Source organism: Bos grunniens, chromosome 25, assembly GCF_055505025.1.
Source record: "Bos grunniens cultivar Pamir isolate PY7600 chromosome 25, Bosgru_T2T1.0, whole genome shotgun sequence".
Lineage (NCBI taxonomy): Eukaryota > Metazoa > Chordata > Mammalia > Artiodactyla > Bovidae > Bos > Bos grunniens.
The window spans coordinates 32302194-32318630 of NC_141189.1; the positions used below are offsets into that span (position 1 = coordinate 32302194).

General features: G+C 42.0%; 1 long non-coding RNA gene across 1 annotated transcript; it reads left to right on the forward strand.

Annotated features, from left to right (window-relative positions):
• Positions 1 to 11567: 11567 nt before the first annotated feature.
• On the forward strand, positions 11568 to 13613 carry LOC147345407 (uncharacterized). The gene is made up of 3 exons (XR_015154740.1): positions 11568 to 11692; positions 13173 to 13288; positions 13475 to 13613. It is a non-coding gene; the product is annotated as an uncharacterized LOC147345407 (long non-coding RNA).
• Positions 13614 to 16437: the final 2824 nt, after the last annotated feature.

Below are 16437 nucleotides of genomic sequence, written 5' to 3' on the forward strand. Positions count from 1 at the left end.
TTTATTTTATATTGGAGTATAGCTGATTAACAAATGTTATAAGTTTCAGGTGGACAGTAAAGGAATTCAGCCATACATATATATGTATCCATTCTCCCCAAAATTCCCCTCCCATCCAGGCTGTCACATAACACTGGGCAGAGTTCCCTGTGCTACACAGTAGGACCTTGTTGGTTATCCATTTTAAATATAGCAGCATGTACATGTCAATCCCAACTCCCTATCTGTTCCACCCATCTTCCCCCTTCCCTCCCCAGCAACCGTAAGTTCCTTCTCTGAGTCTGTGCCTGTTTTGTAAGTAAGTTCATTTGTATCATTTCATTTTAGATTCCACACATAAGCAGTGTCATAAAATATTTCTCCTACTCTTTCCTGACTTACTTCGGTCCATATGACAATTTCTAAGCCCATCTATGTTGCTGCAAATGACATTATTTCATTTTTTTAATAGCTGAGTAATATTCTGTTGTATATATGTACCATATCTTCTTTACACTCCTATGTCAATGGCCATTTAGGTTTCTTCTATGTCTTGGTTATTGTAAACAGCACTGCAATGAACACTGGGGTGCATGCATCTGCATCCTTTTGGATCATGTTTTTCTCCAGATATATGCCCAGGAGTGGGATTGCAGGATCATATAGTAGCTCTATTTTTAGTTTTTTAAGGAATCTCCATACTGTTCTCCATAGTGTCAGCACTAATTTACATTCCCACCAACAGTGTAGGAAGATTCCTTTTTCTCCACACCCTCTCTAGCATTTATTATTCGTAAACCTTTTGATGATGGCCATTCTGACCAGAGTGAGGTAATATCTCATTATGGTTTTGATTTCCATTTCTCTAATGATCAGCAGTGCGGAGCATTTTTTTTCATGTGCCTGTTGGCCATGTTTATGTCTTCTTTGGAGAAATGTCTATTTAGATCTGCACATTTTTTTATTATTTTTTTATATTGAGCTGCATGAACTGTTTGTATATTTTGGAAAGTAATCCCTTATTGGCTGCATCATTTGCAAATATTTCCTCCCATTTTGTAGGTTATCTTTTTGTTTGTTTTATGATTTCCTTTGCTGGGCAAAAGCTTTTAAGTCCCATTTGTTTATTTTTGTTTTTAAACCCATCCATTTAAAGTGTGTGGTTTAGTGGTTTCCAGTATATTCACCATTGTGCAATCATCACCAACTGTACAACATTTTCCTTGCCCCACCCCAACCTCATAACCTATTTCCTCCCAGACATGTGTGTGTGTGTGTGCAAAGTCGTGTCCAACTCTTTGCAACCCCATGGCCTAGAACCCACCAGATAACCCACCAGGCTCCTATGTCCACGGGATTCTCCAGGCAAAAATACTGGAATGGGTTGCCATTTTCCTTCTCCATTCCTCCCACACATAGGCAGCTAATAATCTACTTTCTGTCTCTAGAGATTTGCCTATTCTGGACATTTCACGCACATGTAGGTTTTTGCAGCCAGCTTCTTTCACTTAGCATGTTTCTAGGCTCCCCCATGTGTACCTTGTATCAGTACTTCATTTTTGGTTGCCAAATCATATTCCATTGCATGGAGAGACCATATTTTATTTCTTCATTCACTACTTGGGCAGCAGCTTGGTTTTGGGCTCTCTCTAGCCAATGACCTTTTTGCTACACTCCATACTTTATCACCCACAACAGTGCCTTGAATTCTCACTTTTAATCATTCCAACCTTTTAAGTTCTTTTTTCACAAAAATTAATTAACTTCTTTATTTTGGCCACGCTGGGTTTTCACTGTTGTGCCTGGGCTTTCTCTAGCTGTGGTGAGCGGAGGCTCCTCCAGCTGCGGGGTGCGGGCTTCTCACCGCGGCGGCTTCTCTCGCTGTGGAGCGTGGGCCCTAGGGCATGGGGGCTCAGTGGTTGTGGTGCATGGGCTTAGCTGCCCCTCAGCATGTGGAATCCTCCCAGACCAGGGATCGAACCTGTGTCCCCTGCATTGGCAGGTGGATTCTTAACCACTGGACCACCAGGGAAGCCCTTTTCAGGTCCTTCATGCTATTGTTCCCACTGTTGAAATTCTTTTCTCATGAGACTGCCAACATATACAGACACACACATACAAAATCTCCCAGTTCTCTCAATTTCCATGAATCCTCTAATGTCTTCATGTCTCCCCTCATTTGAGTTAGACCCTGTATTTCACCGTGATTGGTTCCTTTCAAATGTCTCCAACTCTCCTTATCTCTCCCCCTCCATTCTACCTTCTGCTTCTTAAAATACACGAAACTTGGTCAATATAAGAATTTACTGGGACTTCCCTTGTGGTCCAGTGGCCAAGACTCTGAGCTCTCAGTGCAGGGGGCCCAGGTTCAATCCCTGGTCAGGGAACTAGATCCCACATGCCCAACTAAGAATTTACATGGTGCAGTGAAAGAGCCTGTGTGTTGCAACTAAGGCCTGGTGCAGCCAAATAAATAAATAAGTAAACATATTTAAAAAAAGAAGAAGAATTTACTTCTTGGATGGCTGTACTGAGGCAGTTAAACATTATGCCTAAACTGACATATGTTGATCTAAAATCAAGTTCACCCACGTCAACTGGGCATCAGACTTCTCGTCCATCTTTATTTCCAGCCCCCAACTTCTCCTTGGACTGGGAGACTCCTTTCGCAGGAGACTTACCACTTTAACACAGATAGACCTAGGCTTACTCAGTGAAAAGTTGGTTGGCCTCTTTATGCTCCTTCTGCAAATTCACCGGTTGAAAAGCCTGTTTGAGGAGATCCTGAATGGCTTTTCGATGCTTTATTCTTAACACAGGCAGTAAAGAATTACCAAACATCTGAAGAAAGCTCTATGATGAATGAGTCACCCAAGCAAGAAGACAAAAAAGGAACTAGGAAAGAATAAAACAATGCAGGGTGCCTTCCCATTCCCAACAGAAGAATAATTTCCTGCCTAAGAAAAGCCATACTCAGGAAAATTATCAATCAAAGGTGAGGTTAGGATAGAGATATTTTCAGACACACAAGGTCAGAAACATTGGCTTGACGTGTACTCTTTCTCAAGAAGCCTAACAGGAGCTTGCCTGGTGATCCAGTGGTTAAGATTCTGAGCTTCCAACGCAGGGTGTTGTGGGTTTGATCCCTGGTCAGGGAACTAAGATTCCACATGCCGTGCGGCCACACACACACACACACACACACATGCATGCACGCACGCACACCTTACAGAAACAAATTCTTAAACCAAGAAAGTGAAAGCTTTTTATAGAGACATAAGAGTTAGGGGAGATTACAGCTCTCTTGAATCAAACCAAGAACTAGAACCCGAGCTTTCTGGTTCTCAGTCCAGTGGTGATTTTACTATGTTACACTGTTTGCAATATTTGTCTCAATAAAACTGTGAGTTTTAGAATACAAGATTCACTTTATGTTGCCACAGTGCTAAGGGAGACTTTCCAGTTGGTCTTTGAATTTAATATTATTTAAGCACCAACATCGGAGAAGGCAATGGCACCCCACTCCAGTACTCTTGCCTGGAAAATCCCATGGATGGAGGAGCCTGGTGGGCTGCAGTCCATGGGGTCGCTAAGAGTCGGACACGACTGAGCAACTTCACTTTCACTTTTCACTTTCATGCATTGGAGAAGGAAATGGCAACCCATTCCAGTGTTCTTGCCTGGAGAATCCCAGGGATGGGGGAGCCTGGTGGGCTGCCATCTATGGGGTCGCACAGAGTCGGATACGACTGAAGTGACTTAGCAGCAGCAGCAGCAAGCACCAACATGGAGAAGGAAATGGCAACCTTCTCAAGTATTCTCGCCTGGAAAATCCCATGGACAGAGGCGTCTGGTGGGCTACAGTCCATGGGGTCACAAAGAGTCGGACACAAACTGAGCGACCAACCACGAAGCACCAACATAAAATACTCTTATAGACCTACTGTGGTTTCCTTGACCTGTCAAAATGCTATTGTCACAAATGAGTCTAACTGGTGAAATCTGGTCAGTGTCAGCCTCCTGGTGCTGATAGTATAATACTAACACTGGGAGAGGCTGGGGGACAGGCACAAGGGACTTCCCCATACATTTCTTAGCAATCTCCTATGAATCTGTCATTATTCCAAAATAATAAGTTTTAAAATTAAATTGTATGAAAACACAGACTACTGAAATTTATAGACCTGGAGACTGTCATATAGAGTAACTCATAAAGAGACAAATACCATGTATTAAGGTTTATATGTGGAATCTTAAAAAATGATGCAGATGAACTTATTTGCAAAGCAGCTATAAAGACACAGATGAAGAGAACAAACTTATGTATACCAAAGTGGGAATGGCAAGGGGCGGGATGAATTGGGAGGCTGGGATTGACAGATATGTACTATTGATATTATGTATAAAATGGATGAGAACCTGCTGTAGAGCTTGGGGAACTCTACTCAGTCCTCTGTGGTGACCTAAACGGGAAGGGAATCCAAAAAAGAAGGGCTATATGTATATATAACAGATTCATTTTGCCATACAGCAGAAACTAACACAACACAGTAAACCAAATATACGCCAATAAAAATGAAAAACAAAAAACCAAAACCAAAACCACCTAATGTCAGTTTGTCTAACTTTACATGGAAAAGTAAAAGTGAAAGTGTTAGCTGCTTAGTTCCGTCCCTCTCTTTGTGATCCTATAGACTGTAGCCTGCCAGGCTCCTCTGTCCATGGAATTCTCCAAACAGGAATACTGGAGCGGGTTGCCATTCCCTTCTCCAGGGGAATTTCCTAACCCAGGGATCAAACCTGTATTTCCCACATTGTGGGCAGATTCTTTACCATCTGAGCCACCAGGGAAGCCCCCTACCAAGAAATACCCCAAGTTCACTTCAGTTCAGTCGCTCAGTTGTGGCCGACTCTTTGTGACCCCATGAACTGCAGCACGCCAGGCCTCCCTGTCCATCACCAACTCACGGAGTTTACCCAGACTCATGTCCATCAAGTCAGTGATGCCATCCAGCCATCTCATCCTCTGTCGTCCCCTTCTCCTCTTGCCCCCAATCCCTCCCAGCATCAGAGTCTTTCCCAATGAGTCAACTCTTCACATGAGGTGGCCAAAGTATTGGAGTTTCAGCTTTAGCATCAGTCCTTCCAAAGAACACCCAGGACTGATCTCCTTTAGAATGGACTGGTTGGATCTCCTTGCAGTCCAAGGGACTCTCAAGAGTGCTACTGTAATTATAAGGATTGACCACAGGGTGTCACCAGTGGCCTGTCATAGCTCTCTGAAAGTTTGTTTTTAACTCTCACTAAATAAGAGTTGTCATTTGGGAAGAAAGGAGTTGTTCTTCTTAAAGAATAAAGAATGTAAATTTAATATATTTGAATATGTTCAAACATATTTTTTCTAACTGGGTGCACTAGGAAGTCCCAGTAGCTCATTTTTTTTTTTAGATGAAAACACAGAAACCCCTAAGAAAAGGTATAGAGTTTACCCAAGGCATTTAAGACAGTCTCTAGAGGAATCTCACTTCTCAGAAGTGTGGTCTGTGGACCAGTAGTGTTGGCATGGCCTATGAATTTGTAAGATGTGCAAAAAACAAACAAACAAAAAAAGCCCCCCTCAGGCCTCACCCCAGGTGTACTGAATTACATTCCTAACAAGCTCAAAGGTCCACCCACCACACTCTAAGTAGTAAAAATCTAAGACACATGGGGGTTCAGGATGTTGGGACACATGTACACCTGTGGCTGATTCATGTCAATGTATGGCAAAAACCACCAGAATATTGTAAAGTAATTAGCCTCCAATTAAAATAAATTATTAGAAAAATAAAAAATAAAAATAAAAATTTTTAATAACTTAATTGAAAAAAAAGAAAGAGACTTAAGAAAATAAATGCAGGCATGGGAAATACCAGTTGCTGCCAATACTATAAAACTGTCCTAATTTGGAGCTCACCGAATCGAATTACAATTTTAACCTGAATTGGATTAAATATTGTGTTATAATGTGTGCAAATGCATAATTATACCTACAAAATAATGTTTGCACATATGTGTGTATGCACATAAAATATGTATATTGTATTCCATGTTTATTGTATATCAAACTTTGGTCCTGATTTTGCAAAAAAAAGTTTAAAGATAGCTTGTTTTATAAATTTAGACCAAATCATCAATATGATTTAACTAGCCTCGTGATTTTTTAAATGAAATGATATATTCTATGATCACTTAATAATTACTGAATTTGAACAAGATACCATGTCACTTCCTTCTTTAGAATTGCTAATAAAATCAGATAGTTTCAAATGTTACCAGGATGCTCTCAGAGTATTGTGAAGTAAAGCTTTCAGAGTTTAATGGGGGAAAACTTTTACTTTTTTCTCCTCTAGCAAATTTACTTTTTAATCTCTTGATATTACGGTTGTGTAAATTCACCTTATTTGCTTCCTGCTGTTCATGAATGCTATTCACTTTCCCCATGTCCTTTCTCTTAACTTGTGCATTTGATTTTAATATTTTAGTATTCCTCTGCAGTCTTTCACTCTTAGGGGGCTTTCCTAGTGGTCCAGTGGCTAAGAGTCTAAGCTCCCAATACAGAGGGCCAAGGTTTGATTCTTGGTCAGGGAACTAGATCCCACATGCTGTGAGTTAGAGTTCACATGCTGAAACTAAAACCCAGCACGACCAAAATAAATAAATAAAAATTTTTTTAAAAAAGAATAGATTCTTATTATGATGGCTGTTGTCTATAAAACTAACAGCTCCTCACTATTTTAAAGCTGTTTTACTTCACAGCCTTCTGGTAATCTACTTAATTGCTTTTATGGGACAAAAAATTTCCAGAACTGCCACTTTAAAAAATGGTAAAAAAGCACATAACACAAAAATTACCACCAGAACTGCTACATTTGTTTATTAAACATGTTGAACTTTGTCACAGAGTTGGCTTCCTTGAAGGACAGTTTGCTCCCTGGCTGATCACATCTTATTGTTGACTTTTCCTTCCTTGTCTGCGTTTCATTCCCTGCCCTTTTCTCTGATCTTATCAGTCTCTGATTTATTTCCTCCTGGGCTGATCACTTCTAACACAGGGACATCTCAACCATAATGGACAGGATGCTATTCAATAATTGCTTGATTTTCATAACTAAATATAAAATATTATAAAATACAAATTCAGAAAGATACACGAACCCCAGGGTCCATAGCCGCATTATTTACAATTGCTAAGGAATGGAAGCAGCCTAAGCGTTCATCAACAGATGAATGAATAAAGATGTGAGACACACACAATGGAATACTACTCAGCCATAAAAAGAATGATATTTGCAACAACATGGATGAACTTGGAGAACATACGTGAAATAAGACAGAGAAATACAAGTAATTTATGGTATCCCTTATATGTAGACTGTGAAAGTTACAACAAACTAGTGAATAAAATCCCCAAGAGGCAGATTCAGAGACCAGAGAACAAACCGGTGGGGAGGAGTAAGTGCAGAGGGGACACAGAGGGGTGGGGAGATAAGGGTTTTTAGGGGATTACATGAAATCGTGTGTAGGAAACATTTGAAAATTATAAACATTATAGAATTTAAAGAATCTTTTAGTCAATAAAAATTTTAATAGCTTAGGAAACTTAATGAAAAGATTATAGCATTTTCATTGTAATAAAAGCGCTATCTATAACTTTAGAGAAAAAATATGAATGCTCTATACATTTTAGAGGAACCCAAATGTAGAACTGAATAGATCTGCTGTATTGTTGAATAGAAATATAAATGCATGCATATGCAATAAAAATATATACATATATGATATTACATTCAATCTTTTTTACTTTCATGTCTTCTGAGAGCCCTCACACCCTTGGAAATCTTTCAAGGTGGCCTTTTAAATTCACCTTAGGAGATCAGTGTTGCAGGGCAGTGGGTGTCAAGGAGCATGTATTCATAATCAATATCTTCCTGCCCACTACCACCCATCTGGTCTTCTGTACTTTGGATTAATTTCTGACTAGCAAACTGTCTTTTCTTAGAGGGTATTTATACAGTAGTGGGACACACTTCTCAATAAATAGTTATGTACCAATAAATACTAATATAATAAATGACATGTTGATTGAATATCTGTGTTCCAGTCTCTATGGGATATGATGTTAAGGAAAAAAGATACAGTCACTACCCTCATGGGGCTTCAGTCTAGGAAGGGAGACAAATACGAATCAAACAACATGCAAACAAATGTGACCCTGTGCTTGTGTCCAGCGCCAAAAGGGAGGTACACCATACACTGACTGTCTCTGCTGGGCAGACTTGATCTCCTTGGGAAAGTTAGGGAAGGCTTCCCTAAGAAAGAGTCGTACGGGGACAGGGAGGCCTAGAGTTCAACTTTTGAGATGCGATGTTGAAAATGCTTCTGATTTGTCCAAGAAGAGATGTTAAGTAGGCAGCTGGATTACTTATTGGGCTGGGACTCAGGACTGATCTGGGCTAGAGACCTACATGGAAGAGCCATCAGTGCATAAACAACAATGGAGGCCAGAACCATCAATGAGATTGGCTAGGACGGTAGAGAATTGGAAAAGAAGAGGAGCTAAACCCATTTATTATGTTCTTTTATCAGCACTAGAAATAGAGTTTTTGTTTTGGAAAAATGTGCCAGCCACTTATAATCTTCTTTAGGTACCAAGTACTTTTCCTTGGAGGGGTAATTCTTTTCCCTTTCTTGTCTGAGTTGACAGAGCTTGACCAAGAAACAGAATTATATACTGACCCCCCAGCACCAGGGGTGAGTATATAATTGAAGCCCAAGTCATTATTTTCTAACGTGATTTTATACAATGTCAATGGACAACAACTCAATTGTATGACATCCCCCAAGCCTCAGGGATTGATTCGGGATGGTCAGACGATGACCTGGTTCTGGTCAATAAGACTCAGGCCTTGAATATTTGTGGGGGTTGCTTAGAAGACGCCCCATAAGCCTGAAACTGCTAGGAGCTCTCTGGACTCTGTAAAGGGAGGAACTGCCTGAGACAGACAAACAGAGTTGACTGATAGAGAAAGACTGGGTTTTGTTGACATTGAAGCTGGCTTTACCTGGATAGGTGAATTTACATGTGATTAAGTTTAACTTGCTTTCTGCCTTAATCTAGGCTAAGCAGGGCCCCTACTTAAAGATCATTGCTACTAAAAATTATTGATATACCCATTCATAGACTTTAAAGAAAATGCCAGTGGAGAATTCCCTGGTGGTCTAGAGATTAGGACTCCATGCTTCCAATGACAGGGGTTGGGGTTCGATCCCAGGTTGGGGAACTAAGATCCCATAAGCCAAGTGGTGCAGCCAGGGGAAAAAAAGAAAGAAGATGCCGGTAAAGGGTTGTCCTTAAAGAGGATCTTGCCGCTGAAATGGTAAGTAAATCACTAAGACTTTGGGTTCCCCTGGTTAGAGGGACTTCTTTGCCAGAACTTGATGTACTCCCAAGGTGCCAACTACTGCAATGTTTACTCGGGATAAATTAGCCAAGTTAAAACTTGTTCCTCTGATCAAAGCTGAAGAAAAGCAAGGCAGACTTTGCTGATACTGTAGATGAGGGGAGGAAGAGTAACATTTGAATTGAGACGCAAAGACAGCTCTTACAAAGTCATGATGAACCTAAGAATGTTTAAAATCTGGTTAGATTTTTAAAAAATATAAACTTTATTTTTTTGGCCACACTGTGCGGCCTGTGTGATGCCAGTTCCCCGACCAGGGATTGAACCTGTGCCCCTGAAATGGAAGCGTGGAGTCCTAACCACTGGACTGCCAGAGAGAAGTCCCTAAGACCTAGTTAGATTTTGTTCTAGAAAAGAAACAAGAGATTTAAGCCCATCTTGTAATAAATTTGTGTGGAATATATGAATTTTGGGGAGTTGCAGCATACACACACACACACACACACGCGTGTTCCTAGAAACGTCTTTTCTAATGACAACACAGGCCTTAAATAGCATGCCTGAAGGATGGACGCTGAATGATAGGGAGCAGAGCCAGCTTGGGTTTTTTCTTTTTTTTTTAATTGATATTTAAAATTTATAGCATAACCAGATGACTATGATTCAGATTTAGAGTTTATTCACATTTATTCCTTTTTTGCAAATGTCTTTAAAAATACATTAATTTAAATTTTTGCTATAAATCAGTCTAGAGCAGCAGATGTAGATCTGTGCTAAGTATATTTTATAACAACTTCACAGAAGGGGGAAAATGGCTTTGGACATGTTGTTGGAAACATTCATGTGGTTACTCAAGGGAGAATTTGTACATTTTTTATATTTATGGCTTCTGCAATTTCTTAATAAGCCTTGGCACCCTGCCAAAGGCTATAAAAGACTGAGTAAAATTTATGATCCTTGAACATGTTTAAAAAAAAAAAAGCACCCTATTGTAGATTAGTTGGATTAAAGGAGCCTGCCAGCTGTTTCCTTTAATTGAGGCAGTAAGTACCTTTTAAACTGCAGTGTCCGTGGTAAGTTTTCTTCTGATTTCATGTTAATCCTCCTCATGTACACATGTCCTGAGAATTTCACATGTTAAAAGACAGATCACGTTCACTTAACCTGTGCTTTAGGTTCATCATAGGGGCTTCACAGATGGCTTGGTGGTAAAGAAACCACCTGCCAATGCAGGAGACTCGGGTTCAATCCCTGGGTTGGGAAGAGCCCCTGGAGGAGGAAATGGCAACCCACTCCAGTATTCTTGCCTGAAAATCCCATGGATAGAGGAACCTGGCAGACTACATACAGTTCATGGGGTCACAAAGAGTCTGACGTGACTGTGAGACTTAGCACGCACGCCCAGGGTCCCTGTGCTCTTTCCTGTTCTAATTGTCTATTTCCCAAGCCCACATCTTGGAGGATCTTCAAATAGCAAGTATAATTTTAAGCATCTAAGTGTAGGAACCCTGGCTGTAGGTTTTGGAATTCAGCACACTGAATGTAGTTGGCACTTACATTTGTTGAACAGATGAATGGAGCTCCCTGGATCCCATCCACTATTCCAGAAGGACCATTTCCAGGTGGTTTGAGTTCCAGAGGCCGGAGGCAGTAGAAAGCCTGGGCTGCATTAATCAGTGGATGGGGGAGGAAAAGTCAGCTGGGAATAGGTATGGAGGGGAAGACAGAACACATGGAAAGGGGACCCTTGTACTCCCAGCTTTGGGGCAGGAAGAAGTAGGGGAAGGAATTGAAAATAACTCCTGCTGTGAAGACAGCACTCCTGGATTTCTCATGATCCTCCATCCCCCAAAGCTGCTATTAACAGGAACTGGAGCAATTCTTTTTCTAAATGTTAAATGTGTCTCCCCACATAAAAGAAAGGAACTGTGTGATATATTGTGGCACCAAACTTAGTATCAAGTCCAGGCTGAGAATCACGGGAACATAATTTGGAGGCAGAAATCTGCTTTCCCACCACTGTATTCTTTTGGGGGAACTCCGAAGAATTCCTAGAAAAAAATGCTCTCAAGTAAAACGTAAAGTCTTTCATCTTATTCCCCAAATTATTTATCTATCTGCTTCTTTTATTTTCTTGGATAATTAGGGCTCTTTTGCTCTATTCTGGGCTTCCCTGGTGGCTCAGATGGTAAAAAATCTGCCTGCAACGCAGAAGACCCGGCTTCCATCCCTGAGTTGGGATGTCTCCTCCCCGGCACTTCGTCACACATGTAAGTTGATGTACAGGCCACCAGCCCATGGGTGGAGGTTTCAGAAAGCTATCTTCAAAGCTGAGTAACTTGAGATAAATAACAAGAGAAAGTGGAGAGGAAGCACATGCCTAATCCATATAATGCCTACAAAGCCAAATAAAGGAATCCAGTTTATACTTTTTGTATCTTTCTTATATTTTAGCACTTCATCAAAGCAGAATGTGGAAGTATAGTACCAGTGATTTACTGTGATTACTCAGTTCATATGACTATTCAAGAAGGAATATAATAATATTACATTTTTAAAAATGCTGAACATGTAGGTTCCAGCACAGGTTCCCTCCCATAGAAGCACCGACATAATTCATGTGTGTGGCTTGTCGAAGTATCATGTGGTCATTTAGCAAATGTTTAACATGTGCGTTTCCTGTTCTGAGTCACCATAAAATTGAAGGTTTTCCTTTTCTAGAACACGTATATCAATTGATGCTTTCAAACTGTGGCACTGGAGAAGACTCTTTGATTAGAGTTCCTTGGGCAGCAAGGAGATCAAACCGGTCAATCCTAAAGGAAATCAGCCCTGAATATTCATGGCAAGGACTGATGCTGAAGCTGCAGTACTTTGGCCACCTGATGCAAAGAGCCAACTCATTGGAAAAGACCTTAATGTTGGGAAAGATTGAGGGCAAGAGGAGAAAGGGGCATCAGAGGATGAGATGGTTGGATGGCATCACAGACTCAATGGACATGAGTTTGAGCAAACTCAGAGAGGTAGTGAGGACAGAGAAGCCTGGCATGCTGCAGTTCATGGGGTCGGAAAGAGTCAGACACAACTTAGTGACTGAACAACAACAACGAATACAATACTTGCACACAGATCGTTTCTATTTTCATTCTTATTTGAGGTTGGCCCTATGGTGAATCCATTTCTGTAGATAATACATTGATAATAGCCTCAAGATAGTGGGTTTATCTCTGCGATGGTGGGTCTATCTTTAAATCATTTTTTTAAAGATTTTTTTTTTTGATGTGGACCATTTTTAAAGTCTTTACTGAATTTGTTACAATATGACTTCTGTTTTATGTTTTTGTTTCTACGTTTTTGCTCAGATCTGTTTTATGTTTTTGTTTCTTGGCCAAGAGACGTGAGGGATCTTAGCACCCAGACCAGGGATTAAACCCACACCCCCCGCAGTGGAAGGCAAAGTCTTAATCATGGGATCACCCAGGAAGTCCCCTGAGGTTCCATTTTCAAGCCAGTGCACAAGCATTTTTCCCCTTCAGGATACCTAAGAGATCTGTCACCCTTCCATCATGCCCCCCTCAGGAACAGTTTTTCCAAATGTAGGGGGACTAGGGAGCATGCTTCATGGTGTCTGGGGGTGGGGCCTGGTGCAAGTGCCCTTCCCCACCTCCAAGATCATGGTGGCAAGTTTATTCATTAGTCAACACCCTGAGGGAAATGTAACTGCTAATTATTGACCATTCTCTGCGCCAGGTGCCTTATGTACACATTATTTAATCCTCACCACAAGAGAGGGATTATTAGCCACATGTTAAGATGATGAGCTCAAGACTGAGATGTAAGAAACGGGCCCCAGGCCATCCAGATGGGTAAGGAGCGTGTTGGGATTTAACCCTTGTTTCCCAAACTCCAAGTTCCCTCCCCACTGTGCTATCTCCCACTAACCAACTGCTTGTATCTTGGATGTTCACTGTCTCAGTTTGTACCTGCTGCTCTCACAAAATAACCATAGATTGGGTGGCTTAAACAAGAAACATTTTTTTTTCCCCTCACAGATATGAAGGCTGGGAAAGCCCAAGATCAAGATGACAACTGATCTGACATGTGTGGTGAGACCCTCGTCCCAGCTTGCAGACAGCTGCCTTCTCCTTGTGTTCACACGATGGGGAGAGAAATCATTTCCCTCGTGCCTCTTTTATAAGGGCACTAATCCTGTTCATAATGGCTGCACCCTCATGACCTGATCACCTCCCAAAGACCCACCTTCTAATATCATCACATTGGGGGTTTGGATTTCTAATACATGAACTTAAGAGAGGAGACACAAATATTCATGCCACAACATTCACTTCGTATTTATTTATTTTATTTTATTTTTTTTTATACCGCCCGGCGGCGGCGGCGGAAGGCGCGACGGCAGAGGAAACCTTCTCGCTGCGGTGAGCGCTCAAGCAGACTGCGCTGCGCCGCGCCGAGCCGGGGCCGCCGCTCCGGCCGCGGGAGCCTGACGTCTCCCCACTTCGTATTTATTTGGAGGAACTTGAGTGAGAGAGAATCGTGTTTATAATGATATGAACACCTCTTTTTCCCTTTGGAGGGGACTTAGGATGTGACTATATAAAACAAAACCCACTTTTGTCATGTGTGCGTGCCAGCTCCAGCTGAGAATCTTGCAAACTTTATACACAAAACAAAGCCATCACTGATGTTACTGCCAGGATGCAGGAGCTACTGGCCAGAGATCCCCACTAAGAACTCACTCCCACATTTCCAGATGAGTGCTAGGAGATGAGGTTCTTAAACTAAGACTCCTAATTTGGTGCCCTGCTAAAAGGAAAAACCAAGGCAACCAAAAATAGACATACACTGACTCCTTATACAGTTGAGAATTTTGACAGAATAACATGCAGAGGAGTGGAGAATTCAAGGTGGGTAGGAAGACTGGGGGAGAAGACGATGGCACCCTACTCCAGTACTTTTGCCTGGAAAATCCCATGGACGGAGGAGCCTGATAGGCCCCAGTCCATGGGGTCGCTAAGAGTCCGGCATGGCTGAGTGACTTAACTTTCACTTTTCCCTTTCATGCATTGGAGAAGGAAATGGCAACCCACTCCAGTGTTCTTGCCTGGAGAATCCCAGGGACAGAGGAGCCTAGTGGGCTGCTGTCTATGGGGTCGCACAGAGTCGGACACGACTGCAGTGACTTAGCAGCAGCAGCAGGAAGACTGGGATCACAAACGAATGCAACACACCTTGGCAAAAATAAAACCCATCTAAAAAGAACAGGCCAAATAAAATTAAAAAGTAAATAATTAAAATAAAAAGAACAGGCCTTGGGACTTCCCCGGTGCTCCAGTGGTTAAGAATCCACCTTGCAACGCAGGGGTTTGATCCCTGGTTGGGGAACTAAGATCCTGTAAGACACAGAGCAATTTAGCCCATGCACCACAACTGCTGAGCCTGTGCACCACAATGAAAGATCCTGCATGTAGAAACTAAGACCCAGCATGGTCAAATAAATAAAATAGATTAATTTAAAAAAGAACAGGCCTGGTTTGCCTTCTCTTGCTTAGTAGAATACACAGTTCTGGTCATAAGAACTCTCCCATAGATAGATGAGATAAATGTGGAGATTATCCTGCATAATCTGGATGGCTCATTGTTACCACAAGGTACTTACAAGGGAAAGAAGAAAGCAGGAGAGTCAGAGAAGACATGACATCAGAGGCAGAGCTGGGGAGATGCATCCTAAGGAAGGCTTCCCTAATCATTGCTGGTTTTGAAGATGACGGGAGGTACCATGAGTGAAGGGAGGCTGCAACCCCCAAAAGATGAGAAAGGCAAGAGAACAGTCTTTTCTGGAGCCTCCAGAAGGAATCAGCCCTGTCCATACCTTGATTTTAGCCCATGAGACCCACTGTCAGATCACCAGAACTGTAAGATAGTAAATATGCATTATCTTAAGACACTAAGTTTGTGGTGATTTTGTTACAGCAACCAGAGGCAACTCATACAATCCCATGGAGTTTTCTCTTGTACTGGCAAAATGATGTCCATCTTCATGTAGCTATACAACACCCTTCAGGGCCTGGCCTTTGCTCATATCCTATCTAAATTTCCTGGGACCCCACTCAGGTGTCTGTGGTCTAGCCACTCTGACCTTTTAGCATCTTCTTTTCTTTCTTTTTTTCTTTTTGCTCTGTCAACATGTGGGATCTTAGTTCCCTGACCAGGGATGGAACCTGTACTCCCTTCATTGGAAGTGCAGAGTCTTAACCACTGGACCACCAGGGAAGTCCCCTTTCAGCATCTTCTGACTTAAGTCTCCTCTCTCTCCATGCACCCCTGCAGCCAGTTACCTCTTGCTCATCCTGCAGACTTTAGCTCCTAGTTACCTGGGGACATCCATTTGAGAAAAATTTATAGAGTGCTAGATGGGGTTGCTAAGAGTCCAACACGACTGAGCGACTTCACTTTCACTTTTCACTTTCATGCATTGGAGAAGGAAATGGCAACCCACTCCAGTGTTCTTGCCTGGAGAATCCCAGGGACGGTGGAGCCTGGTGGGCTGCCGTCTATGGGGTCGCACAGAGTCGGACACGACTGAAGCGACTTAGCAGCAGCAGCAGCAGCAGCACTATGCTAGGGGCTGGGAACAGAGAACAGAGCAGGAAGAGTCTCTGCTGTCCTACAGGGGAGGAGGAAGACCACAAATAAGAACCCAAATGATTAAGCAAGGTCATTCCAGAGAGCGCTGAGACAACGGGCAATTTTAGGTGACCGTCAGGGAAGGACTCTCCAAGAGAAGACGTTTGAGCTGAGACCTGAGTGATGAACAGAATCCTTTCCTTAGACGGTCAGCCCTCCTTGAACGTTTCTGTCACAATGCTTACCTGGTGTTACAGACTGAATTGTGTCCCCTCCAAATTCATATGTTGACACTTTAACTCCTGACATGACTGTATTTGGAGACAGGGCCTTCGAGGAGGTAATTAAGCTTAAATGAAGTCATAAGGGT